The 26920-nt window shown below is 35.7% G+C and overlaps 1 protein-coding gene across 2 annotated transcripts in view; it reads left to right on the plus strand.

Annotated features, from left to right (window-relative positions):
• Positions 1-26920, plus strand: part of FNBP1L (formin binding protein 1-like) — a 61332-nt gene that overhangs the window by 693 nt on the left and 33719 nt on the right. The gene's annotated exons all lie outside the window — the stretch shown is intronic.

Genomic DNA, 26920 nt, shown 5'->3' on the forward strand with positions numbered 1-26920 from the left:
GGGCAGGGGCAGCGGCCGCGGCCCGCACCGAGCACCCTCTGGGCGGTGGCAGGGCTGCTCCTCTCCCGAAAACCGCCGGACTGCTCTGACGAGTAAAGCGTTTTGAGCTGTCGCCCCTAATTGGAAGCAGCTATTGCATAGCTTTGTCTCTAAAAGGACCCCAGAACATTGGCTAATACTGTATTGGGTTTTCTGTTTTTGTTTTTTTTTCTTGTTTTGTTTTTTTTTCTTGTTTTGTTTTTTTTTTTTAAATACTAAGAACTGGCAGCAAGGAGACAGCGTCTGTGTGCCTGTGTCTGCGTTATGTTAGATCTTTTCTTAAACCTCCGCTCCTCCTCCGAAGGTTTTTTGGCTGTGCTGAGGGCAGTAAAGAAGGGGCTTCTCCCGGGGGAGTCTGCCGGAGTGAAGCACAGTGATGTCTGCTTGCAGGCAGTTGTAGGATGTTTTATTTTCTCTTGTCAGATTTCCTATTGTTGCTGCTATAACTGGAGCTGACACTGGTCGTGGGAAAGCTTAAGCAAAAAACCAAACCAAAACAAACCAGTACCAAGGAGGGTTTACCGTCCTCGTTTTAAATGCTCCCTGCTCTTTGTTTATTTGCTTTTAAAGACTGAAGCACAGACAGTTGTGCTCAGGAAAAAAAAATTACAGAAAGTTAAACATTGCAGCTTGAACACTGTTCAGGAACTCTTAACTTGGAGGTAGCATTATACTTTTTTTTTAAATTTGAAGTTGAATTAAATTCCTTTATCAGTAGTTTCTAGTACAGGGCTGTTAGCCTCTAGAGGAGCAAAGATCTGCTCAGCACCAGACAACTAGTTGCCCAAGTGAGCTGAGGAGTCAATGGCAGGCTGTGGCATTGCAGTCAGAGTATGTGGGTGAGGTATAGGAGTTGGGCCAGTGAAGTTCCTGAAGCCACCTGAATAAGTTGTGTCTGGCTATGCAAAATGAAGATGTAATAGCATTGTATCAAGTGTATTTCATGGAGAAGCCTGATTTAAAGATATTTAGGGGTTACTTCAGTGTTTTGTATGGTACCTTGTACTTAACTAGGATTTATAGGCATGATGAGAATTCAGATAAGATACACTTGTGAAGTACTGATAGCACTGCTGTAACAAAACTGAAATATAAAACACTTGTAATTACAGCAAGGAGTAAGTAAAAGCCATGACTTATATTGGCAGCACAAGTGTGTCTTTGTAGCTCATGCTTGTATATACTTCAGATGCGAGGTTGTGGGTCAATGTTTTGGAAGAGTGGGGGTTTGCCTTTTAGGAGAGCGCTGGATTTTCTTCTGTATGCACTTAGGTATGTATCTCTTTAGAAAGCAGAGTTTTAGCTTACTCTGTTAGTTTTGGAAGCTTCTTAATTTTCTTTGTTCAGCTTGTAAATGACAGTTAAAAGTTTAGTAGTCTGTCTTGTATTCGGTTTTGTAAGAAAGTGTTTATCTTCCGTATGTGCTTAAGAAACATGTACAAAAAGGTGGATTTTGACCTCAGACTTCCTTTTAATGACAGGCATTTCATTCACAGTGTCATGAAACTAGCTGAATTTTATCTAGACCTACTATCTGGTGTTTTTTTTCCGAAGTCACTAATTATTATATGTTAGTTTGGAGAAATAATGCCAGAATTTTAAGCTAACAGTTTCACTGCAACACTTTTATTTCAGAAAAATTTAATGTATTTTTTGCTTGATATCAGGAGATTCCTGCAACTCTATGCTAATGAGGTAACTTTATGTGTAAAATGGTCTGTTTGTAACTATACAACTAGACACTGACAATACAAGTTTTTACATTAAAGTGTACCTTTTAAATGGGTTATTTTTTTTCATTGAATCTAGTCATACTTTAAACCTAATAGGTATTTTTTTTATAAAGCAAACTGTTTCTTCATTGGAAAAAACTCAGTGCTTCTCTTGCTGATTGAAAAGAATATTGAATGTTTAATTGTTTTAACAAATAGTGTTGGGCAAAAAAAGTTGTGGGTTTTTTTTAAATCTGGCACAAAATTAAATTAATTAAAAATTACCTTAAATCTAGGTTAAAAACACAAGGAAAACCACTATTAGTGGAGCTTCAAAGACAGGGCTCTGAACAAGGAGTAAATAAACTATTAGATGTGTTTGTGTTCTACTGTAGCTTTTCCTTCATTGTTCCCTGTTGCTAGCATCAGTGTAGCTTCAGAAAGTAGCCCAAGCGGCACTGGGTTTGCTAATGGCGGCAGGGCACTAGCAGCTCACTGTGTTAAGAATCTCCAGCTGCAGAGAGCTTTTTTGCATAGGTTTTCTGGAGACCTTGTTGAGCCTGAAGCTCTCCATCGTTAGTACTTGCACCTGTGGTCAGTCTCAGTGGAATTTTTCAGGATTAAGACTGGTATCTAGATGATAGCTTTTCAGAACATTTGCAAATATGTATGTAGGCTTTGCTGATTCACTGAGGCAAATTTGATTATTTTCTATTGGGTGTTTTAATATCTCCTTAACTCTGCCTTTTCAGATTGTATCTCTTCATGCTGATTATTGGTATTTTATGCTGATTCGTAGTTCTGGGTGTTTGTTTTTTTCTGGAGTTTTATGCTTTATGCTGTTTCTGATAAAGTAAAAAGCATGCATGGTTGAATTTAGAGACAAATAAAGAACCAGAAGAAAAAATAGGGGATTAGGAAAGCAACTCGTGTCTGGTATTTATGTTGTACTTATTTAGGGTGGCTGTTCTGGCATTGAAATGATGTATATGCTAATTAAATGGTTATATCAGGGTCATAACAAGGGAAGGATTTTCTTTGATGGATCAGTATTTTCTAATTCTTTAAATTCTGTAGCTGCAATTTCTGTTTGTGGATTATGAGTTTTTTTGTTTTTTCAAGCAACTATTTTTATAAGTACACCACCATTCTCTGAAGCGGGTGTGCATTGGCCAAAGCATATGTGTCTTGAGTAGAGAGGCACTTTGTGCTTTTCAGTATGTCTTGGCTAAACGGCATGCTCCCTGTTGCGTTTCCTTTGATAGCATCGTATAACATAATGGGAATTAGTAAAATATATGTTGATTTATTTAAGCCTGTCATTAGAACTGTTTCATTATACAACTTTTTCGGCACTGTTTGAAATGTGTTCCCCTTTTATGCTTTTTTCATCGCACCAAAAAATTTTGATCAGTTTTGAAAGTATTATTCCACAGATAGTCTTATTCTCATCAGTGCATTTATCTTTGTAGTCACTCTGCAGTATATGCCTTATGGCATGTCCATGCAGAAACTTAAGATACTTTGGTGAACTGCCTTGCATGATAATATTCTTTTAATGGTTCAACAGAGTAGTGAGAACTGGGGAGTCTAGTCTTCTGTAATCCAGCTGAAATTGCATTTTCTGAGAATTTGACTGTTGTGTGCTAAATCTTGCTATCTGTAATATTTAACTTTTTCCTAGGTAATATTTGTAAAGCAATAGTCATGTGATGAAAGGGGACACATAATAGTAAAGTAGCATTGCTACACTTCACTAGGAATAAAAAATTGTTCCTGTTTATTTAGATACACTTTTCAGAGTTTTAACTTTTTTTAACATGCTTTTTTCAAATGCAGCATATGTATGTTCACCTCATGAGCAGTAAGAGGGTTTACATATTGAAGTCCTGGGCAGACCTGCATACTTGCTTTATAAGGTGCCCCTGTCTGACTTGTATCAAACTGTGCTGCAATATCCAAGGCAAGAATAGATGAATGGAACTAAAATATTTTTTTTTAAGTAACTTTAAATATTTGGAGATAATAATGATGGATTGTTATATGTTAGAGAATCTACTCAGCATGAGCATCTGTTCAGTGTGTATGTTTCTGTACATCTGGAGTTCTTTGTGATGGGTGTAAAGTGTACAAATAACATTAACATAGAATATTTAACAGAATGTATCTGGTTATTGTCATCTTGGGTTTTTGTGCAGTTAAATTGAATATGTAGTGCATTTGCTTTGATGCTAATGGCTCACTGAGCTTTGAAGACTGGTGGAAGGTTGATAATGAAGTTCTTGGCTTAGTGAGTAGAGACAAGTGAACCTGTGTGATTGGCACTCTGAAGTGGCTTCCTTGGAAATTAAAGAGTTTGTGCTGTCTCTTTAAAAAAATTAGGAAGGATGTTTTTCAACTTCTGATGCACATTCTGTCTTTCAAACCTCTGTGAACCCCTTAATAGCAGTTGGCAGAAGAAGAGTTTGAATACCATGTAAGAACATTTTCAGTCTGTAAAACCAGTCTAGCCATCTGTTTCTCACCTCTTGATAAATATTTAAAGCAGAAATTTTGCTGAGGGCTTTTGTGCTAAGATTTCATGATTAAAAAAAAAAAGGCTATAGAAGATTTAATGATACTATTGTTGTGAGCTCCTTGGGGCCAGAAGCACACTATCTTTTATAATTAAGAAACCACTGGCACTGAGAATACTATTTTAGAAATGAGTTATGTTGGACTAAAGAAAGATCAAAGTATATTTGGTGATGTGCTCTTTTTAATCTTTCCTTAAACAAAATTCATTCTGTGCCAAAACCCAAGTTTTATTTACAAAAATATTAAATAATTTTCAGTTGCATCAGTAGTTTTTCAAAAGCTGTAAAAAATTTTCTTATGCTTTCAATGCCTGTTTCAGACATTGCTTCTTTTTTGTATTAAAATCTTATATTCTCTTTTTGTAGAATAAGATAAATCGCGTGGTGATGTTGTCTAATCTTAAAAGTTGCCAAGTTTAATTATATGGAAAACATCCACAGAATGTAAATATCAAAAAGTGAACTTTGGAAAGTAGCTAAGTATTATGTAGCGTATTTCTGTTGTAATAATTTCTTGTATTTTTGTTCACCAGCTTGAAAATTTGATTTTTTTTTAGCTAAATAAAAGTTTTTTTTCAAAGCAGTTTGAGAAACCTTTCTCTACAATTAATATAACCGTGTGGTTATGTAGTCACTAGCATTGTTAATGCTAGTAAATAATTTTTTAAACGGTTTAAAAAAACATTGAAAGTAATTCTAAATATCAGACCATATCCCATGTGGAAGTTCTGTGCTTTTGAATCTTAATCTTCCATAAACTCATTTTCCAGTGTGCTAACATATACTGCGTTAAAGGCAATATTCTATTTAATACGTAGATGTGTTTTTCCCAGATTTCTCCTTCAACTTAACCCAAAGATTGCAAGCAGTACTTTGTATGGATTCTCTTTCCATCCAGTGTTCTTGCTGTTGTGGCCTGCAGATGTGTGCAAGGAATGTGTCTTGTGGCTAAAGTGTGAAATTACAGAGTTTTCCAGATGCGTGTGATGGCCATACATTTCCTCTTGTCACGGGTAGGATACTGGATAAAATGCTTAACCTCTGTGGGGTTATGATCTTTCACAAGGAGTATTGTCCAGCTTATCTCATCCTTGTGAAGACCTCTGAGATTTCCAAATAGAAAGTTATGTAAGGATCAAGTACTTGGTTGTTGAATGTGTAGTTACTTCAGGCTCCTGAATGAAAACAGTTGTATCGAGTTTTAGTTAGAAATAATGTTTGTCTGTATTTTTCCAGCAATTGTCTGGTTCATAAACATCTGACCTTTTTACTGATTTTTCCAGGAAGGCGTGAGTCATTGTCTTGAGACTTTATCAGTTTGATTTTGATGTTGAACATAATTTAATTTAAGAATATGTATGTTTTTGTGCCCTTGAGTATCTGTTTAGAAAGTATTTTTTCAGTTTTGAAAACAGTTTATGACTTGATATCTATTAAAATGGCATCTGTTTTTATTTATGGCCCCACTTGTATATGTACTTGGAAATGTATATGCTCTTCAAGGAAGTTTGTACAAACATACATGGGACTTTACTAATCTGGAAATGCTGAACACTGGAATAATATTTCTGTCTTTTTAAAAATGTGTGTAGGGTCCTTATTTGTAATACAAAATCTGAGAGTTGCCTATATCAAGATTCTAAATTCTCCAGCTGGCAGTTTGATTTCCTGAGTGAGAATAGCAGGAAGTTGTTTGAGATTGCAAGATCTCTTATCTCAACAAAGCAGAGGATTTCTTTAAAGATGTATCTGTCAAAATAATGATCCTTTGGAACAGCAAATCTGTCAGAACTTGGGATGGAGAAAAGCATGAGTAGAGAAAAGTCTGTTGTCAACGTGTTCAGTTTCTGTTCTTGGTGAGGGGTGTCCAAGTAGGTATGATTTGTGCTTTGAACAGTTTGCAGGTAAATACTGGAAGACAGAAGGTTTGTGTTAATGCTTGTGTAGAGTTGTCACTGATGGTATAGACCTACTGAAATAAGTCTAAAATGTCTAAAGTTCATTTGTGTATTTAAATTAGTTCTTATACTGGATTGATCTGGGTGAGACCCTCTATTATTAATACAGTGGTTGAATACTTCAGTCCTTACATTTGCAGAGCAGTTTTTTAGCATGCTTGGTGTAAAGCTAGTAATTGAATAACGCAGGGGTTTTCTGGGTTTTGTTTTTTGTTTTTGTTTTGTGTGGGTTTTTTTTGTGGAGGGGAAGCTCTTTAACACATTTCAGATTAAATTTGCATTGTTCATAGCCACATGTGCATACTTTTTCAGCAGCTTGAATTCTTTTTGGTAGAAAAAGAATTCCCCGAAGTCCAGATATGTTCAGCTTTTTCCTTGTGTTGGTGAAAAAATTGTCCAGTGAAAGCTGAAATTCCAATCAGCTTGTTTCATTTTGCCCCTAGTGAGTTTACGTACCCCAGTCCCAGTGCTCTCTTGGCAGAAAGTTAAGAGGTTTGTCTTCGGATGCATGTCAGTGCTTCAGCTGGATGGGAGGAGAAGGAAAAAAAAGTATTATAATAATGAAAACCTTCTGGTTTTCATTAAAATGCGGACCCGCTACACTTACTTTGTTTATGGAATTATCTGCAATAAATTTGTTAGTCTGAGTTGCTGTTTTTTTTCTCAACTACAAGCTCTATTCCAAGAGGAGAGTTGCAGCAGTATTGTATTTCCTGCTAGGTGACAAGAACAAGAAAGGGTTTTGTTTCAGGTGTAGTTATTTTTCTGTTAATTTCAATCGTATTGAAGTTTGAAATAGTTACATGTGAGATTCATTAATACCTTTTCTTTGATTTTTTTTCTTTAGTCAGAACTCTGCTTCTGCTTTGTCATTTACAATGAAAAGGGCATTAGACTGCGAAAACTGCTTTCTGGGATTGTGGTGTGTACGTTTGTACCTAGTTTTGTTACTTTTTACATCTTTCAAAGGAGAAGTGCAGCCTTACAGTGAGCTAAAAAGCTAATATTGCAAGGTCTGAATTTTTCTTGGGCTATGCTGTGGAGCTGTTGTGTGGTCTTGGGCAAGTAAACTTACTTTTTTGTCTCCATTAGTTGGGTTGTAAAATTGGAATAAAGTTTGTTTGTTTTTTTTTTTAAATCAAATTAATATTGTAACAGTACCTGCATTTGTACAATACTTCAACTTTCTTTAGTGTGTAAGTGCAAAGCAATATAGTGTTTTAAAATGTTAGAAGCAAAACAAAAAAAGCAAGAAATTCTAATAACTTGTCCTGATTCTGTGATCAGACTGTCTACTTGCAGTAACCATTTAAAACTCTTTACTTGAATGGGTAAAAATTGCTGTATACTAACAAGAAAATTCACCATTTTATCATAGTATCTGTTCATGTAATGCTTATGTTTAGCAAGTATTTGTTTAGGAGGCAGGTACTGTGCAAATTACTTCTCATTGGCTGGTACACGAGAAATAGTACAGCATGCTTTTTTGTAGTTCCATATGAAGTAAACAATATTTTTTTCAGCATTGTGCAAGGAAATGACATCCACCTGATTTGAGTTTGGAGTGTTACTTAAGTACTGAAGAAATTCTGAAATATGAAAGCAATTACTCTGGAGAGTTGAGAGGCAGTAGTACTTTTGGCATGTGTTGGGGAACCAGATGTTGAGTGAAGGTGATGAAGATGGGTGTGCCTTTTGGATCTTTATCTGCTTTGTAAATCCTTTGGAAAAACAGCATTTGATTGCTGGATTCTTTCTCATGATGGGTGCCCAACTCAAGTGGATGTAAAAACCTCACTTTGTAAATTCTGGTTGATAGAGTAATTGAGGGAGTTTTCTTTGGATGTCGGTATGCTTCTTACACACTTTGTTTTTCCCCTAGATGCTTAATTTCTTTCAAAGAAGGTAAATAATGTTTTACTTTTCTAATGATGCTTTCAAATAAGCATTTGCTCTAGGTGGCATACGGTTTTCTTGTGGCTGTGAGTAGGAAAATAATTGATATGTGTGAACCCAAGACAATACCTGCGCAGCTGGCTTTCTCTGCAGCAAAGGAATATTCTGGTAGAGGAAATTGTAATGTTTCTAATGCCCAACACTTTTTTTTTTTCCCCTATTAGTGGATAAATTGTTCCTTTTTCAGCTATCTGTAATGACATCTAATTGTCCTGCAATTTTTTTCCCTTATTTGCGTGAAGTCAGTCACAATTAGAGGAATATATAGGGTATTTGACATCTGTAATAAATAGTTGGAATGTATTTTATGTTTGTATTTATTTAGTGCCTAGAACCATTACTCGTGTAGCGGGCTGGTGTTGTTCTGGATTCTACACAAACACAGAGTATAAAGACCATCCCCAATTCAGTTAAGTTTCAATTCCAGCAGAAGATGGGTCATTTACTGATCATGCCAAATGACAAGAGTTGTGCAAAACTCAATATTGTTGAGCATGATGCGCAGTGATCTCAACTGGAGCATTGTAACTGTTTCTTTTGGTAAGCCTTGCAAGCAAAGGGTAGCAGTGGGGTGGACCTTCATCATGTTTGCAGGGGATTATTAGCACATAAGCAACCTAAGAGAATGCAGGAAATACTTGTTGAAATGTACAAGGGCCTGCTGGAGTCTCATGAAAAGCAAACAGTAATCCTTTGTTATAATGAGGTGACAGAGCTGCAATGAGCCAGCAATGCTTTTGAAAGTGAGGTTAAGAAGCTAATGTTTGATGCAAGAGAGAAGGATGCAAAGAGACAGGGAGAGATAACATTCATGAAACGTATGTGGGTGAAATGATAATCTCTCAATATCAGAGACTAGGATGTTGCTGTAATTGAGAAATGAGATGGATAGAGAACGGATAAAGAGCGCAGTTATTGGAATGGTTAGAAAGAGCCTGTTTAAAAAAAAAAAAAGGATGTAGAAATTGTTAACAGCTCTTAGGATAGAACGTAGATTTGAGATTCAGGAAAGAAGTCAAACGCTCAAGTGAAAGAAAAGTTAAAGGTTAAGACCCTAGTTTATGAAAGGTACAAAGCAATAAAGTGCAGTAGCTGATGAGAGATGATGCACCTTATCTGCATTTTAATGAAACGTGTTATCTTAGTTTTTCTCTGAAAATAAGTTCAAATTTGTGATTAGTAAATGGAAAACTCTATGCAGGTCCGTTAATGAGGACTGAAAAAACAATTTTGTTCTGAAGAGTCAAGTATGGGTTCCCTCATCCCCTTTAGATCTACTTTTATTTAGACCGTAATAGTGCAGATACTTGTCTATATGTTTAATTTTACCAATATTTGCTCATTTTATGATCAAATGTCTCACAGGATCAGTGTAACTCATTAACATGCTTGAGAGTAAGCATTGTATACCAGGAACTTTTCAGACCAGATTTTTTTTGAGAGCGAGTAATTGCAAAGCTGATTAAATCTGCAGGTACTCTTAGTGATATTGCAGGACTAAGGCATTCTTCAAGGTAATCTTACAGGACAGTCTTCCATTTTTCACCCTGCCGACCCCCTCCAATGTGTTTGTGTGGTAAAATGTGCAGTATATCCCAAGTTACCGCTTTGCATCTAAGCTTCCTGGCTCTACCTGTAGACTGTAGTTGCTGCGCTGCATTATTTATATCAGCAAAAATTACTGATGTTTTGTTAATTTTTTAAAATTATTTAATGGGATCTCTTTTCAGGCTTATGAGTTTTGACTGCTGCAAACTGGGATTTAGTAGAGCAATTATATAGATTATAGATTAGTACTTGGATTTATGAATAGTGAAAATTTTACTCTCAAATTATTTAGAATTAATCCAATTAAAAGTTTTATCTTCATAACTTTGTTTTTTATTATCTGGGAAATTTGCTAAACAGTAGATGATGACATTTGAGATCTGTGCAATATGGTCAAGAAGGTGTTACAGATTTGGAGGAGGGGAAGAAAAGGATGAACTTGTGTTGCAAAGTTCTTTGGCATGTTGTAATAAAATGGGAAAAACAGACTGGAATATCTGGTTAGGTTTCATCTGAGAAGATGGCATGTTTAGAAGAGGAAAAATTAGTTTCTTGAAAATAAATAGTAACTTAGCAGGAAAATCCAAATGCCTGGGATTTTTCTACTTCAAAAGTAATGTGATGGGAATGTACAGTTCCATGAAACTTAAATAGAAATGTCACCATGTGAGGCAAGCCAAGCAATTTTGTGAAGTATCCTGACTCTTTGGCACGATACTCAAATATTTACTCCTGTAGCAAGAGGTGTGGTGGTCTGATTAAGTCTTTAGGTTGAGACTAAGAAAATAGGCATTGTGGGTTATTTGTTTTGGTTTAGCTCGATTGCTGCTTTGTTCTGTAAAAAAAGCTGCAAGGCCTTTTGTGTTCCTTGTCGTGTTCTCATTCCTGCTGAAGTATTGCATTCATATAACCTAGATTTCCTAACCTGTCTCCCTGAGTTTGAGGCTTCGTTAATATTAAGTAGCTTTTTCCTGACTGATCTATCTCTAATAAAATGTGCAACTTCTTTCCAAAATAGCTTTTTAAGAAACATTTTTGCTTTGGTACTGCTGCTAGGGAGTGTAATGATTATCGCTTTCCAGGAGCAATGTTGCAGTACTTCGGGAGCAAGCATAGCATGATAGATTCAAGTGTGATTCCCCGAGTTTCAGCTTTATCTTCTGCATTCCTGAGAGGGAAGTAGTGTGGTAGGAGTAGTTGTGTGTAACTAAGAGGTTTTTATTGGAAGAAGCATCCAATCAGTGGATTGGAATTGGAGTCCTGTAAAACCAGGAACTGGCTCTGTATGTTAAAACCTTAGTAGGGTGCAAACAAAAACGATGGCAGGCTGAGTGTACTAGCTGCTCTTTGTGCTTGGATGGCTTAGCCCCGCAGTGACTTTAAATAACTTCGGTTCTGAGGGCACGTCATTTAGTTTCACTGAAACTTCACTAGTTGAACAGAAGTCATTTTCTTAGAGGTTTAAAATAAAGTCTTAAAGATGAGATGCCAGTGGTGTTTATGCTTAGTAATTCTTAGATAAAACATTCTTCCATGTTCTGTCTGGTTTATATTGCAAGGCTGTAATTGTGAGCTGTGTAACGAATACATCTTGACATCATTTGTATAAAATGCCTTGCAATTTTTGAGAAACTATGAAATCAACTGAGGGTGGTAGTACTGAATGGCCAACATTCATGCTTTTTTCAATAATGAGATACAATGGAATATCAGTGCTTCAAACACAAGTTTCAACCTTGAGTTTTAATTCTGAAAGGAGAGCTGTTGTTTCTTCTTTATACAGACCTCAGGTGGGGGTACTGCTTTTAGTTTATCTATACTGGATGCTGGGAAACTGAGAACAGTGAATTTCTAACAAAGACCTTATATGTAAATGTTTCTTATGATCTTGATAGACTATTTGTGGTACTTTGTACTTAGTATTTCAAACTTTTTTCATGCAGGCATAATCAGATCGTTAGTCAAACCTGAAGCTTGTGGCTTTCATGAGTGTTTTTCTTCATTAGGTCATTGGAAAAGAGGCTTAATTTTTTGCTGACTTCTGTTCATTTGTGGGAAGAGGATCATGCTCCTGTATCTCCAGGTTAATCTGACAGTTGTTTGGATGTTGCCTGTGATACTTTCAGGACTGGTATCAGTTACTCTGTTAGGAAGACAGTATAGCTTTCCATAATGTCGTTTCTTCCATTGTTAATTCCTCTTACCGTTAATAATTTCAGTGGATTTATAGGTGACATTTCAGTAATTAATTTCACTACATGTCTATTGTAGAATACTTTCTCTTCAGTTCAGGTTATATATTTTTTTCATTAAACATTGAGGAACGACTGCATATTTTTAAACTTCTGTAAATTTTTGTCTTGTTGGTCATGATAATGAAATACAAAGGAAAGACAGAACACTTGCAGGCTTCATCTGTCCTAAGGCAATCAACGTAAAACAATGTTTCATATGATGTAAAGGGGGTTTTGTTCTTTAAGTAAGATGGTGAGTTTTAAAGTGTTTCTTGAAGACCACTTCACAAATTTTTCATTTATTTACAGTTGATTTCAGTTATCTCAAAGTAGTACAGTATGCAGTTTAACCTCATTGCAAGAAATCTTTATTTTTTTGAAAAGTTCCTATATTTTGTAGAGTGGTGTGGTGAGGACACTTGAAAAATCTAAACAAAAATCTCTATATTCCTGTCATAAGTAAAGGGTTTGAGGCTTTGCTTGAAGTTGGATCCTTTATCTTTCAGTATTCTCTGCCACTAAACAAGCTAGTGCAATAGTAAATTTGTACCAGGAAATGGCACCCTAACATGTTAAGCATTTTTTTCCCCATGAGATCCTGCTTTCCTTTTTCCTGAAAACAATATCATTTTCTCTTCACTTTGAGAAAGTTCCTAACAATTTACTTGCTCTTTTTTAGTTTGTTTAGACTATCTTCTTTATGTTATTTTTATTCACAAGCTTTTATCTCTTCAGAGTTACAGTTCATTCAGTTGCTTCAACAGCATTAGTTTCTGTCTTCTGCTTAGTATTAACTTCTATTTTATGAGGAAAATAGAAGAAAAAAGAGCATGGCAAGTTAACAAGAAGTACCAGTTATGTAAAGCTATTTTTAAGAAGGTCATCTTCTGGGGTACAGCAAGCTTCCTGATGTGTGCAGTTTTCTTCTGGGCTTTGTATGAGCTGTGGTTTATCATTGCTGTTATACGGTATAAAACATCTGCAACATCTTAAAAAGGTGTTACCGAAAGCTTTCACGTTAATATTTCAGTGGGCTTTCATAATCAGTATTGCCATACGGAGAACACTTTTCAGTAGCTGTCATTGCTTTAACTTTTTTGTGTGGAAATAATGGTAGATATGTTTTATATAGTGCTTAAATGTGCAGTTTATGAGTTTATCTTTTGGCTTTAAACCTTAAGGACAGTATATGAAAAGATATTTCCTTATTTAATACTAGCTGACACAGAAGGTAGTACAGCTCATCCAATTACATTCATCTAGCTGGAAACAGTTTACTGTTTCAGCTGCAAGTAGTTTATTTGCATTACTTTTGGTATGCTGTTTTACCGTACATTAATATTAGGAATCCTAAGTTACTTCTTGAGGAAAAACACCTTTATTCAGTATTTTCTCCATGATTTTATGTGCCTTGATTTCACCTCAGTATTTGTGTACTAGTTGTGCATTTATTGATGTTGTGGCCCAGTTTTATTGCTGTTCGATATTCTGCTGTAGTTACTGGGAATCTGCTTGTTTCCATTTGAGTTCTTTATGTATTACACCCATTTTATTGCAAAAAAAATTTATTATTAGTTTACACATTATAGTTGTAAAAATGAATAGAGTCGTTTCTAAGTGTCCTGGGTTCAGCTGGGGTAGAGTTAATTTTCCCAGGAACCTGGGAGGTGGGGGGCATAGCGGGGACAGCTGACCTGAACTAGCCAAGGAGCTATTCCATACCATGTGACATCATGCTCAGTATATAAATGGGGAGCGGGCCGGGGGGAGCTCTCTTGGCTTTCCGTGAGGCAAGTGGTGAGCGTTGGGTTGCGGGTGGTGAGCAGTTGCACTGTGCATCACTCCTTTTGTCTGTTCTTTTATTAGTACCGTTGTTGTTGTAACTTCTCTTCTTGTGTTGTCCCAGTAAATTGTCCTTATCTCAACCCTCGAGATTCCGTGTTTTTTTTTTCTCCTTTTCTCCTTTCTGATTCCCCTCCCCATTCCACCGGAGGGGGACGGGAGGAGTGAGCGAGTGGCTGCCTGGTTCTTTGTTACCGGCTGGGCTGAAACCACGACACTAAGATACACAGGTTCAGAAATCAGAGATGACTATGCAAATGTATTGTGTAATCTCTCCAGCTGTTTGTTGAAATGGGGAAAACTATTTCACAGCATGGTGAAAAATGTCTTTAACATTTTAGTTTGTTGAATTTGGAATCCTTGATGTGAGATGTTTGTAGTAGTCATGAGCAACAAAGTCCCATGTCAATCAAAACATTTCATATAGGCTTAGTTAAAAGTGCGATTATTATGATACTAGTATATTGTATCTCAGCATGATTTTAAAATGCAAGTAGAACAAATGAAACTAATGATGGTGACAACCGTAAAGATGGATGCTGAGAACCATAGCAGTTTAGAGAGTGTTAAATTCTTTTTAAATTGCTCTCTTGTTACTAGTGATTGCCTCTATGAACTGGATGATACATTTGATTGTTGTGTGAATGATCCGGTTTGTGGAATGCTAGAGATTGATGTATTTATTGTGGGTTTGTGCTGTGTATTCTTGAGAGGCATAAAAATTTTGGGTTTTTTTTAATAAAAAAAACACCCCCCCCAACCCCCCCCCCCCAACTTTAATTTTACTAACAGGAGTGAATTTTTAATTGTAACAGGTTGATATCAAATGAGTATTTCCAGCCTAATGGACTAATGCAAAATGTGTATTAATGCTGGGCACATCTCACGTGAGTTGGTTCCTGCATATGTATAATCTAATTTGAAAACTGAGTTTTTAAAAATTACAGTAAAACCAAGTCCAATGTAACTTTCAGAGCTGAAAATAAATTTTGTTACAGTATAGGTTTTCTTTTTGCACTTTAAGAAATGCCAAGAATTAGCCTGTGTTTCATGCCATTATTATCAGGGTTGCGTTCATTTAAATGACTTGGGCTAAAATATAGTTCTCTGGATGACTCCTTTAGATAGGAAGATCAAATCGTAAGCAGTATTCTTTCTTTTCTGTTTTTTCTCTCCCTGTATAAATCTTTCTAGATTGTACAGGGTTATTTTAAATTCGTAGAAGAGTGAAGTTGCTTCAGAGTAACAAAATAGAATAGCGTCCTGAAGTAAAAACTTTGTATTGAGGATTTAATTGCTAAAGAGATCTTTCAGGATACTGCGGACAGATTAAGATAAGAATATATTCTTGACTAGTTACTTGCTTCATTGTTGCTACCTTTGTTTCAGTTTATTGTATTTATCAGTTTAATATTTTCTTTATGCTTTTTTATGATATGAAAACAAATTTTGCTGTCACAGTAACCTCGTGTTTTTTTAACATGCATTGCCTGTTCTGCTCTTGTAGAAGTATAATAATTTTGCTTATTCTTATCAAGCATTTTAAAGCATCTGAGAAATAAATCCTTCATGTGACTGTTTTGTGATGTGATATATGTGACACAGAAGAACATTAAAAATTTAGTCAAATATATTTTGATAAATGATCTTTTGAACATATAAAATATTTAGTATTTATCTGAGACTCATGGGGACAATAATTACAAATAAAAACCATTTATGACAGTGTTCTCCTCCTTTGTAGGAGTGATATGTAGTTGTCTTTGAAGTCTACTCTTGAGATTTTCTTGCTTCCTTCCCAAAACATTCTCTTCAGAAAAATTGGGTGGCTGGGGAGTGTCTTTAATTTCCCATTATATGCTAAAGATGTGTTGAATTCAGATATTGACACAGATAAGAAAATGACTAATTAAATTTTATTTTGTTTTTATTTATTTTCTTTCTAAAAGTTAGGCATAGTTTTACACATTGATATGTAGTTATTTATGAAATTAAAAAAGAGATACTTAGGGAAAATGCACTTCTCTTGCATTTTTTTCTACCGCAAAATCCTGATGTGTTTTTGATTCCAAATTGGCAGGCTTTAATCACTTGTTTGAAAATGTTTTTGCTAGGATATAAAGTGTTAAGGCTCCCCAGATATGAAACATTGATTTTCAGTGGGTTTTTAATCAAGCTCATAACGTTAAAAACAAAGTTAGAACTCCCATATGCAATTAGATGGTTTCAGTTTTATAGTCAATGTAATAAGAAAAGACATAACGGTTTTATTCAGTGTGAAAGAAACTGTTTTGTGGTTTTGTCATTATTTCATGTTTTAGTCAATATTTGAGGCTGTTTCTCAGAATTTATTTAGCATTTCATGACAGTTCCTAGAACATTGATTATTTACTGAGATTTATCACTTATCGTTTAATATTTTGCTATTTTAATTCCTTGAGAACTTAGTGAAATAAGTACTTAGTAAAGACATGAGTAGCACTTCATGTTGAAGATTTGAAATTACAAATAGTTGGGTTTTCCATATAGGACATAAAGAACATGATACGGCAATGACATATAATACAGGAGAGGTTCCATGTCTTAAGGTGAGAAAAAGACTGTGCCACTTTCTTCTACTTATAGTTCGATGTGTAGTAAGGAGTGTTAGTTTTATAGGGTTCTTCGGTTAGAAATAGATTTTGAAAGGGAAATACTGTGATTCGTAGTGAATTACTGTGCTGATCTGCAATTGAATTTTCAACTACATCTCCAGTATATTGTTGAGGAGTTTTTTTTACTGTTTTGCTCTTTATTATTTCTGATTTGGTAATACTGAAAAGTCATTAGGAAAGAAACCTACTAATTATTTATTACAGTAGTGTTTTTTGTGTGGCTGTCATTAGTGGAACTGCTGCTTTGCATGGAGCATAGAATTAACATAGTGCTTAAAATGTTGCTGTTAAATTGGTTTCCCAAAGTGTTTCTTGATTAGGGCAGAGAGAAGGTTCTCAGTATCTAGCTATTGAGTAAACAGTGAAGTTATGTCAGTAGGGTAAATTGTGCAAAAGATGCTTGAAGAATGAATTAAAAGGGGAGTGGTAGATGGACAGGAGATGAAAAAATTAGAAGATTATTAAAAAGATTATCCTGAGAAATTATGAGAGGGGAAAAAGTGGCCAAGATGCTTCTGTTTCAGTCACTAGATTTGATGCTTGTTTATCTATACCTTTCTGATCTCTACTGTATTTCAGTGTGAATACCCTTGTATTTTTATTAGTTTAGTCAGGAAGGAAATAATTGCAGAAGGTAGGCTCCTGCTGAAGTACCTTTTAATTTCTACACTGGCTGTTTGATTGGCTCCCAAAAAGAAATTGGCTCTTAAGAAAGAAATGGACAGGGTCTGGTGTCAGTTTTGCCAGATGTGACCCTGTGGTTCCATGTTTACTTCTGTCCTGAACATGAGTACTATTTTTATTGCTTCAGAAATATTTGCACTGATTATGCTATAGATTTGCTTTCAGTATTGAGCTCCTACAGTGGTGTGGAATATATTTATGGAGCCCATTGTCTTTTTAATACTGACGTAATTGCTATCCCGGTTTAGAGAAACAGTATGAAATTGAGCTGTTCTGAGTTTGGGCTTTGTATATGTTCTGGAAAGAATGAGAAACATAGCTTTGACAGTTTAAAAATGTGGGGATTTTTTTCAGTACACTGAAGTTTGTACTCAGCTTTTCTATATGCAATTCCAATGTCCAATTACACTGTAATAGGGTTTTTTTACCGTTTTAAAAATGTAACTTTTCTAATGGAAGTGCATATGCTTATGGTTAAATTACATCACTCTGATCATTTCCCTTGTAATTTAAGGTATTTGGGAAGGAAAAATAGCTTTTTAATCTGGAAGGGGAACAGTATGTGTTTGTATTTGATCTTGCAAAGAAAGTACATTTCTACTAGAAAAAAGTTTTATGAATAATTTTCATGTTATTCTTACAATACAGGTTATGATTCTGAAGTCTATGGTGAAATGTAAGAGGACTTTACTGTATATTTCTAGGCTCATATCTTTAATACTGAGACAAACTGATACACAGCAGAATTGTGTTACATTTTAACGTTATCTGAATCACAAAACCGTGAAAAATTCCATAGTTTTGAAGATGCCAGTAGTAACATCTGGTTTTAGTTTAAATTCTTTATTCAGTTATGTTAATGTTACTACGAATTTTGCTGTAAAAACAACGAGTGCCGTAGATTCCATTGCGAATAGAGGATGACTTTTGTGGGTTTGGGGTGGTTTGTGGGTGGGGTTTTTTTTTGGTAGGTTTGGGTTTTTTGTTGTTTGGTTTTTGTTGTTGTTGTTGTTGTGGTAGTGTTTGTGTTTTGGTTTGGGGTGGGTTTTTTTGGGTTTTTTTTTTGTCTTTTATCCCCCCTGCACCTCCCCCCCTCCCCCATCCCTAGGGTGTTATCTTTATCTGAAATGAAGTTCCAAAGAAGATAAGAAGGCTCTAATTTACTGCCATGTTAATTTCCTGTTAAGTATATGGATCTGGTTTTACAATGAATTTTGAAAAGCATTTACTGTTGCTTGCAAGATATTTGTGAAGGGGAGAAAATGTACCTTATATTTTCATTCTCTTGAACACTAAAATACTCAGAGGTGATTCTAAGGGAATATTTCTAAGGGAAGTTCGCCTTAGAGTAGGACTTTTTACAGAGAAATCCCCTAATCTATTGAGTTGACAAAAACAAACAGCATATGGTGAATCAGTTAACAGATGAGCCTTCCAGTTCTATGACTCTTTACCTAGCCAGTCCTCAGGGATCTTTGATCTTCTGAAGTATTGAACAGTGTCTGCTCCCATTTAATGGGGAGTGTGCTCAGAACAGACTCTGTGGTGATTAATTCTGTTAATACTTGCAGCCTTTCATAAACAACAAAAGATTGGTGATTCGGTTCAATAAAATTGAAGAGCTGATCAGAACACCTGTGTAAGGGTATCTTACTCAAGTGATTTAGAAGAGCAAGCATTTGTTGACAATCTGTATAGCACAGTTGTATCTTTTGAATACCAATAGCAACAAATGTAAGGTGTATGCCTTCATCTTAAATCTATCTGATGGGAGCTGGTAATAGCACTGGGAAATGCCTTCTTATATTCCTGTTGCATTCACTGTGCATTCCTACATTAGGAATAGAGAGAGTAGTTGAAATAGCTTATCAGAGCTATGCTAAATAAGGAGATGCTGTCTGGATCTCTGTGTCTGTGTTTAAAGGTAGAAGATTCACATTTACCAGATGTTCCAATATGTATTATTTCAGTACCAAGTTCTTGTAGGTTTACTGGGTATTTTGATTACGCTTACTGTGAGCAGTGATCTGAAAGTTAACACCAGGATATGTTTGTTTTATTCCTGTGTTGTAAGTTTTATGAGTTCATCATTTACTCCAGTTACTGTTTAGAAATAATGCTGTGAAATATATTTTGTTTAATGAACTGTTGGCTTGAGTTTAATATTCTAAATAATGTGCATCTTTATTAAATACATATGAGGAAAGTTATAAGGGATATACCTTGCTCTGTGTGTGTTGAAATGGTGAAGTTCTGCTGCTCATACTCAGTGGCTGGATTCTGTATAGATATTTTTATACTATGTTTTTCCTAATTGTCAGAATGATGAACAGTATGATTCAAGCCATACCAAACACGTTTTTTTCTTTCTACTTATTCCACTGCGATAAGGCTTAAATGTGCATCTTTAAATGTGAAACACACCAAATTTGTCTGCATGGGATGTGCACCACCCTACTTGTTAAACACATAATGGTTTTTAAGTCACTTAAAAATGGTACCCTCAGAACGGTTTGCATAAGAGCAGATAAATATAAGGAAGTGATATTTGGATGACAGGGAAGTTGATACTGTCTCTTCTTTTTTGCCTCCCCAGCTGGCAGAAAGTACTTCCTTGTTTTAAATTTGTATCGCTTGCTATCACAGTCATCTTGGCTTTTTGGTGAATTCAGAGCTATGACTGTTACAGTTCTGGACTAGAGTATAGTCTACAGTATAGACTCTAAGTTATATGCAAACTAATAGTTATTTTACTTATGTGACATTTCATTTCAGTAAAACTCACTAAATAGTGCAGTGTAAGCTGGGTTTTATGGTCGTGCAACTGGACTTACTGTAATGCAGTAATACAGAGTTGTGCATGTTACATGTAAGGGATGGAGATGTAACTTGATAAGCAATGACTGTGTCCTGCAAAGCAGCGGATGTGGGCTCATTGCAACAGAATGAGCAGCAAAGCTGGTGGAACTTGTTTTCTTCTGAATTTGTGATGTAGGGCATCTAGGTGTTTTGTAATAATATTCCATTTGCAAAAGCTTTAGCTTTCCCCTATTGTCTCCTCTGTACCTCTCCCCTTGTCATTATACCTCCAGGATAATAACCTTCTACTCTCAGGGAACCATTTTGCTTTGTAACATCGATACCACTCCCTTCTTTTCTTGAGCACACCGTTCTAAGTTCACTCCCATAGTGTATGGAGAGGAAAAAAAGCAGTGCATACTCTGCTTGTTAGATGCTATGCCAGACTGGCCAGAGCAAGAACTTAACCTTATTCTGAAGAAGTTAGCAGAAGGTAAGATCTCTTTCCTGCTTCTACAAGTTTTTAGAAAACAGATCCTTTAGAATGCAAAAATAGGTTAAGTCACATATGCAAGAACTGGAGAGTGTCAGGGCTGCCTGCTCATTCGGTCTCCTGTAGATGCATTTTTAATGATATTGTGGAAGTATCTGTCATTTGTAGAGAGGTATTTAAAAGTTTTTAAAAGTTTCCAGTAGTTTCACCAGTGGATTGTGTAGTCATACACTAAAATATTCACCTTGTACATTGCGTGTCAAACCATGTAATAATCTTTTTTAACTGAAGAACAAAATGATTCTTTATACAATTTTTCAAAAATAAAAATCTTGCAGCATTGTTTTGCAAGCCAGATACTTTGTTCTTGCAGATTTTCTGCAGGCTAACATTAGTCATGCAGTAGATGCACTGGTTTTGTACGGAACTTCTGCTTCACATGAGGCCTTGCGTGGCTACTGGTCATACAGCGAATTCAGTGTTCTGCTTTATTGATGTACAGCCCCACTGCTTTGTACTCTGTTATTCCAGTGTTGCTGTAAAGGTGGGATTTTCCTCAGGTATTCTTCTAATGAGCAACAGCTTTTCTAAGCATTGTACAAACAGTAATATTTTTTTACTGTGATGCATCATATCATACTTACTTCATTTATGGTTAAACTTAGTCTTTCTCGCTCCTTTTGCAACTGACATAACTAGGACTAAAATATACTTATGCTTCTGTCTCTTTATTATCAGCATTCAACCACTCCTAGAAGATGCAGAAAGTGCCTGCTTTCTGGCTTGGCTATGGTGAAAATAAGATTTCTTGGTGTTTAGGGGAATGGACATAATTATGTCTTTTGTATTTACAAGGCAAGTGTAGTACTGTCCCTGTGTTAGTTGCAACTATTTTAATCCAATAATGCCTGAAAACATTTGTATGATTTGTGATCTACTGTTGTCTTGGACAGAGCTGTTTCAAAATGGTCTGATGTTTCTTAAAGTGGGAATTAAGCTTAAAGTGGAACTAAGTGGAGAATTACTGTTTCAGAGTTAAGCTTTGGTTCAAATGCAAGTAAGACTCAAATATTTTAAAGATCTCTGTAAAGACCATATGTGAAAAAAATCTAGTTAAGTTTTTTTTTTAAACAAATTTCCTCCCAATTAAAAGTTTAATGAGATTAAGGGGCTATTTGAAAGCTAAGTGAGTGGATTCTGATTCAGTTTTCAAAGTAGGATTTCCTGGTATATATTTTATGTATGCTTGTATTTTACAAGCAGGGGTGTATAGTGATACCTGCTTCATATGTGTGTGTGTTTATATTTTTTTCAAGTGGCAGTGGTAAGGAAGTCCATTCTGTTTGCTTGGGACAGAGTATCTTACCTCCTTACTAACTTGTAGGTGAAGGTGTTAAATTAAAGCTGATACATACCCACAACAAACAACCCTCTTCTTTGACAAGCTCAATGTGTAGAGGCTGAGCAGAGAGGAAGGATGCCTGTAACCATGTTCGGGCTACTACACACTGTGGTGGTAGAACTTCCTGAGGAGGAGACAGTCTGTTTAGGAAACTGCCCTCCCTGCGGAGTGAGGCAGGCGGTGAGCCTGCCAGGGGAAGACAGAGCTGGAGTCCCCCAAGAGAAACAGAAAGCAGACCCATAGGTAAACTTGTGAAGAATTGGGTTTTTCTTTACTTAAGTTTGCATCCTGATACAGTGAGGTAAATACACTGTTTTAGTTCATATGAACGTGCCCATCAATTAACTGAAGAATTCTGGAGGTGTTTCATAAGCTGGACAAAATAGTGGTTGTTGAGATGTCCTCTGTGGCAGTGTGTTCCTTTCTTGTCTTAACATTGGTGTTCAGTGTCCCAGCTATGAGCTGTTTCCATTAATTTGCTCTGCTAGTAGAAAACTAAAATTGTTAAAATCTAATGGTTAGTCCAGCTGATAGATTCAGTGGCATGGGTGAACTGGAGTGCACACCTGTAATTTCTAATGCCAGTCTCTAATGTCTTTCAGCTGATCTGCTGATCTCCAGATGCAGAACTTGATTCTGTTGTGGTTCTGGCTGTTAATTCCAAAAGCAGTCACAAATGGTTCTACTACTGTTCTGTCTGTGGTAGATTCCTGCCCTTTCCTGGAAAATAAATGTGTCTGTCACACCTCTGAAGTTGTTAGCTGCCAAACAAGACACCCCCTCCTGCCAGACCTGACTTTCCATCAAAAGTTTCCAAAGTAGTTCCTTTGCTGCTGGTCTAAGGAGATCTTTAAAGAGAAGAGCATAGACTTTGTCTTTCTCTTCCTCAGTTGTGGCTCTCCATTTTTAGCTTCACTATAGAAACCCAACTTGCTGTATACATTATCTTACAGCATGGCTAGATCTCCAGTGGTTCAGCACTACTTTTAAAGTTGTTCACTCACTTTATCATGCAAACATTCCTCTAATCGTACACATTGACTTTTTAAAATCAAAGTTGGCAGTGGTATTACTTTTTAGGAATATATACAAAAGTTTAACAGACAAATGGACTTTTCATACTGTATTCATGCCATGAATATATTATTTCTTTATTCCTCAGAGCGAAGTAGTCTTTCATCCAGCTAAAGTAATTTTTTAATTCCCATTGTTTTCCCTTTGCATATTAAGCACTTCAAGTCTGCATTTCTAGCAGTTTCTCACTTAAATATTTTCAAGGGGCAACATACAGTTTACTGTTAACACTGGTGTCTTAATTTTTGCAAGCAAAATAGCTCCAACAACAAATTGTTTTCAGAAGTTCTTTTTAGGAATTATTTTTCCTTTTCATGTCTCCGAAAGACTAGTAGATTGTCTTCATACTGTCCTGCCTGTACAGTCTACACTGAACTTTTGTTTTAATATGAAATTAAAATGTGAAGTACTGTTTAGTTTATGTATATGCACCTCTAACTTTTTTCATCTTAATTTCTGAGTGCCTCTGCTTTATTTCCAGTGTAGCTATGGCTTTTGATGTTGCTGCTCTGAACCTTCTCATTGATATTTAATCTTCTAGTCTATAAAATGCTTAGCCTTTAAGTTTGCTCACAGCCACGTTTTTTCCACTCTTACTTTGATACATAGATTGTTTGAGAGAGGAATGAGGTACAATTTGCAGGTTAGTCTGGAAGCTACATGCAGAACTCATAGAAAGCAGAAAAGCAAGACACTTTCTGTTTTGTTCTTGATATAGAAACAGCTCTTTGTTAGTTTTTGGATGTAAAACAGGATGTTTTAAAAAAAAAAAAAACCAAACTACTGTTTAGCTGGAAACAGTTCTTGTCTGCCTGTTAGGAAGAAGTACACTGCAGTTGCAAGAAAAAAAGACCAGAAGACCAAATTGATAATTATAAAAACAATCAGGCAGGAAGAGAGGGAAGTACTAATCAGTGCAGACAGTAAAATAGAAGAGCTATAATCCTAGGATAGAAAAGGAAGGAGGAATGCATAAAGATAGAGACAAAAAGTAGAAGACAAAAACAATTAGGCACTGAAGAGGTTTCAAAGATCAGAAAAACTGAAATGTATTGTCAGAAGTAGATTAGTGTAACATACTCTAATTAAAATACAATTTTATAATCTAATTTGTCCTGAAGACAGTATAGGGAAAGGTATATTATACTATACTGGTAACTTCTCATTAATATATTTATGTTTGATTATGGTTCTCGTAATTTTTAATGTAGCACATGAAATAGTTCTTTGTACAAACACTGCAAGTTGTTTTTGGTTTTTTTAAATAAACGAATTTACCTGGAGTCATCTCATTCATGTAAAATGTTGAATCATTTGAACTTAATTCAAGGCCTTGATCTTTATTTAAAAAAAAAAAGAAAAGAAAAAAGCAAGCTGCATAATGTTTTATGGATACACTTCAGATATTTCAGGAGAAGAGTTTGATAAAATCTCAATATGTGAAGTAGTCACTTTATAATGTTTTGTAACCTAAAATACTTGAGTAGAGTTGCTTTTTTTGTCTTCTGCAGTACTGCTGATGCAGGAAGGATGGACATTATGCAGAATTTAACCTATCATTTAAATTTATCCATAATTCAGGTTCATTTGAGAAACCCTCATGGGCTTTAATTGAGAAACAACTGCTACGATCGATGTTGAGTTACATAATTGGCCACATTTTCTCAGTTGGATTACTGTGGGCTTGCAGGTGTGTGGTTAAGTAATTTATTGCTTTTCCTAAAATGATAATAAAATACACCATTTCTATCCACAGTTGCACTGGGGCTTTTTTTGATGCCAAATGTTTTGGGTTTTTTTCCCTGAACAAGACCTGATTCTTGCTTTTCTGTGCTCTGAACGCCTTCTTCATGGAATCTCATTAGGGCATAGTATATATTTCCTTATACCAGACTGCATAAGTGTTAAGAATTTAGAGAGCAAAATATGGGATTGAGCTTTTAATCTCCCACTCACTCAATCAGAATTTTAGACTGGCGAAGCTATGGAGCCTGGAGAACAAAGAATTGGGGAAAAAACTAATCTTGTGCCAGTGCTTCAAAAATGCAAATAAGATCACTTGAGTAACTGCGGACTAAAATTGTGGTCAGATAAAAGTATGGAAATAATGATGTATGGTTGAGTCAAAAGAGAGTAAAATGATGGTAGCATAATTAATGCAAAGTGTCATGATTTTAAATAAAATGTTTTATTAAATAATATATTTTAAAGATATTGCAGATTTAATTAATTATAGTAATTAGTTGAGAGAGGTTGCTTAAACTTGTAAGTTGATGTAGTTCTGTGTTTAATATGATTCTTAAGGCTTTCAACCGTGTTGTCTGGAGATCTTCAAGATGGAGGTCAGTGAAATGGAGACTAATCAGCAATTTTATGTTGATGCAGTAAACTAGAATTTATTGTAAAGGAATCATTTCATAAAACAGAATTTTTTTTAAACAGAATTTGATACCACAATCCTAGCTTTTCATGCAAGTAGAAATGCTTTCCAAAGTTGCTGAAAGCTGGGAAAGTTAACCCTTTAAAAATCTCAATCTGGTTTAATGCCTTTTATTTGAAACTCCCATGTAAAACAGTGTCTAGACTAGCTACTGATAGCTTTAGGAAGACTAAAGGTTTGGCATTTGTGCTGTAGCATTCCCTCCATGCTCATCCCTCTGAAGACATCCTCCATGTTTTTCTTTTTATTGGTTCTTGAGGCTTGTTTGGGGGGGGGAACAGGTGTCTGTAAGGGGGAGAGCAAATCTTGAGTTTAACCCAGGAAAGGCTTTTTTTCTTTGGCATAATTTGATTCAGCTTGGCTCCTTGCTTTGATGCTTCAGCTGCTATTGTAAAGCTTCCTGATATCTGCAAAAATCTAAGTTTTAGAACTGCATACCTGAAGTATTTGTAACATTGATCTGTGGTTCCAGTAAATAATCTGGAATTAGAATTTAGGGAGGTAACATTTCTTTTGGAATAGTCTATGTTGACCTATTATAAACTTCTTGTGAAGTGTCAGATTTGTTTGTTTACCATGTAGAGAATTTGGACTACATTCCAGCTTTTGAGTGGGCAGTTTCTACTTGGGGCCACCATCCCTTAGCTGACATGAATCAGTTTAATAATAGTCAGCTGCAGTTTTAATAAAGTTTTTTACAAAAATTGCATGTTCAGCTGCTAAGGGGTGTGGGGAGTTACTAGACAAACAGCAGTATGTATTTGCCTTGGAATATTGCTGAGAACGTACTTTGCTATCAAGGTGGTAGATAGCCAGATATTGTAGGGTGCGCTCTTTTTTTTTAATTGCCTTTTGCTGATCTTTAGTTGATGCAGTTTTCATATTTCTTATAAAGGAGCCAGCCAAATTAATACACCGATATATTTATTTTTAAATTCCAGGCTTAAATTTTATTGCAACTATTTGGTCCATTTTCTTCTCTGTACAGTATTGCCTGACGTTTGTGCTTCCCCCCGCCCCCCTTCCAGATACTGCTTGGCTTGTGTCTCACTGCATTAATAAGATTTCCTTTGTAGTAGTGTGGAAGACTTTCTGCTTGTGTTCCTGGATGAAAAGGATTGCTTAATCAAGGCCCAGAGCTCAAACATGGATGCTTCTGGAGAGGAGTTGAAAGGACCACGAGTAAATTTGTGACTCATCTCTAGAAGCCTTTCTGAAAAGGCCATTCCTTTCTGCTTATTCATTGTTGTTGCCTTTATCTTTTGCCCATTTATCTCAGTTGTCATTATTGAGCAGTGTAAGGTGATTTTTGTGACTGTGGACTTCTATTCACTCTTTTATTGTTTATAGAGATTTAAAAAAATTGTGAAGCTGATGAGTTTGCTTAATATATTTTCTTTATCTGTTAGTCGAGAGCTCTGTTCTGCAGTACATACATGACTTACAGAGAACTTAAGAGGCATTGTCAGTAATTTAATCCAAGGAATCAATGTTTATGTGAGAGTTTAT

This window comes from Haliaeetus leucocephalus, unplaced genomic scaffold (genome assembly GCF_000737465.1).
Source record: "Haliaeetus leucocephalus isolate CR32 unplaced genomic scaffold, Haliaeetus_leucocephalus-4.0 Scaffold848, whole genome shotgun sequence".
Lineage (NCBI taxonomy): Eukaryota > Metazoa > Chordata > Aves > Accipitriformes > Accipitridae > Haliaeetus > Haliaeetus leucocephalus.